This window comes from Ambystoma mexicanum, chromosome 1p, assembly GCF_040938575.1.
Source record: "Ambystoma mexicanum isolate Mex_15411 chromosome 1p, UKY_AmexF1_1, whole genome shotgun sequence".
NCBI classification, from domain to species: domain Eukaryota; kingdom Metazoa; phylum Chordata; class Amphibia; order Caudata; family Ambystomatidae; genus Ambystoma; species Ambystoma mexicanum.
The window spans coordinates 253,368,279-253,370,763 of NC_090921.1; the positions used below are offsets into that span (position 1 = coordinate 253,368,279).

A 2,485-nucleotide genomic window follows, 5' to 3' on the forward strand; every position below is an offset into this window, starting at 1 on the left:
CCATAGCGCGATTTCTGTGTGTATTTCCATGAATCGGGCACAATGTATCAGCACAATCACTGTAAATTACTGTAAAGCACATGTTCATGATGACGTAGTCTAGAACAAATGCCACACTGAAAAAGCACTTTTTCATCCTGGATCTGTCTAGACATATACCAGTACTGCCACTTTAAAACACTTTCCCCATGATGGCCCTGTAAAGCACATGTTAATGCTGGATGTGCCCAAATATATTGCAGCAGTGACGTAGTGAAACACTTCCATGATGGTGCCCCAAATATATGACAAAACTCTAACTGTAAAGCACCTGTTCATGATGCCTTCATCCACAAGGGGCCTGTAAATACTATTTCATGCTGGCTGCACCCAACTATATGACAGTATTGGCACTCTCCTCCTCTATGGTTTCCATTAACACCTCTCTATCTGAACACTCCATTATTAAATTAAATATCTAAGTCCCCCTACCTTCTACTTGTCCTCTTCCCTCTTCAATGACTAAGAGGAAATTCAAGCGTGACCCCTTTTCCCTTGATGTGAGGACCGTTCTCCTGTTTCTGCCTACAAGTTATGCCTCTTCCATTGTCAATGTCATTTTTGATGTGTACTACCTACTTATGACTCCTGTTGACCGACACTGCCCTGCTCGCAGATCACACCTACTTATTCCAGTTCTCAGCCTTGACTCACTTCTGAGAAATACAATCTCAAAACAAACATGCACCTCGAACTCTGACGCTGGCCCAAATCACAGACCAGCACCCTGCTCCCAGCCCACACACATTCCTTTGCTGTCTGCACCTCTGCACACTTCCCAATTCTACTGAGAAAATCGAATCTCCTCCCCTTTGCTCACACCAGCCAAGCCAATAACCATTGCCGCCTTCATTTCGGTTTATGACTTTGCTCACTACCTTTCGTATACAATCTCTAAAATATGTGACACTAATTTGTGGCACTCTCGCAGCCATCCTCTCTCTTCCTCCCTCCCTTGCCCCCTTTCTATCCACCACCTCTCCCACTATCCCCTCAACTCTTGAATACCCTTATCAACCTGTTTTCTTCCCAAATAGTGAGAGAATTAGTCTCAATCACTTGCCCATATTTATCAGAGCGCTTTAACTTCTCTCTCCTCTGGACTCATCCTTGCCACTTTAGAATCTGCAAATGCCTTACCCCGATTGAAGAAACCATCTGCTGACCCAAACATCCCAGCAAATTGTCGCCCAGTTTCTCATATTCCTCATTATTCACAGTTACTTGAGCAGATGGTCTTTGATGGGATCATTGTGTACCTTGAGGATAATGGCCTTAGAGGTCCACTTCAATCTGGCCTCCGTAGAACACACTCCTTCGACACCGGAACCGAGCAGGTTTTGAGCTTTCTCACAGATGCTCACCAGTCTAAACTCTTTTCCATGCTCATCCTTTTAGACCTATCAGCCACTTCCAACAGTATCTACAACTCCTCTCTCCTCCTAACTCTCCAGGAACGTAGGTTTCAGAAATCTGCAAACCTGCATCACCTCCTAGTTCACCCCTCCACTGAATGCTGTGGACCTGAGCAGCTCAGTGCTGGCCCTCAAAACTTCAGCAAAAGAAATTCTTCTACAAGACCAGGGGCTCTGTGTGTAACCAACCTACTTGCTTGCTCTCTCGCACACATCACTTTTTCTTTCTGTCTTTCACCAATAAATCATGGGAAAGCGTGAACGCAGTCCCCCACTACCAGCAATAATGCAGTAGAGTATCCCGCATTTGGGGACGTCGCAGATGACAGCAAATCCGATGTACAATTGATGAGCCTCACTCTGGGAGATCAGCCTTTCTGATCACAGATTCTCCCCTGCCAGGTCCGTATGAGTTGCAAGTGTAAGGGCATAGGTTGGGGTTGGGCCTGTTCTGGAAGCCCTGCTAAGCGAGGGTGAGAAGGCAGGCCCTGACCCAGACCCAGCCCTCCCAGAAGCCCTCAGCATCTGCAGAGCTGCCTGTCACACCTGTGCAGAAGCTTCGGCAGACAGAGCCTGGTAGAAGAGGCACATTATTGCGCAGTTCCCATCATGCCTGGCTCTGCCTGAGGTTTGCATAAATTCGGGCCTGGCCACCAACCAGCAGGCACAGTCAGAAAGCAGGAGTGCTCGAGCAGGTCTGTTTCAGTCTGCCCACTGGCCTGTCGGCCCACGACCGGACACAGCAACGCCATCGGTGCTAGGACGGGGCTGGCGGCAGCTGGTAGCTCCCCCCCCAGCCCTGGAGATGGCCGGGCCTTCTTAAGGCTTGTGGGCCTGGGGGCGAAAACAAAGCCAGAGCAGGGCAGGGTGGCTTCAAGAACACAGGCACCTGATATCATGGGGTGCACAAGTCTGAGGTTAGGAGCCTGTACTCTTCAGCCTGTACACTCACTACCTGGAAGGTCAAAACATAAATCTCCTGGATTGCACACACCTCTGTTCCCACTCTTTTCCATATTGGCACCCCCCAA

General features: G+C 48.7%; 1 non-coding gene across 1 annotated transcript; it reads right to left on the reverse strand.

The window, feature by feature from the left end:
- Positions 1 to 1,700: 1,700 nt before the first annotated feature.
- LOC138462627 (U1 spliceosomal RNA) lies at positions 1,701 to 1,864 on the reverse strand. Its single transcript, XR_011265226.1, has one exon. It is a non-coding gene; the product is annotated as a U1 spliceosomal RNA (small nuclear RNA).
- Between the last annotated feature and the right edge of the window lie 621 nt (positions 1,865 to 2,485).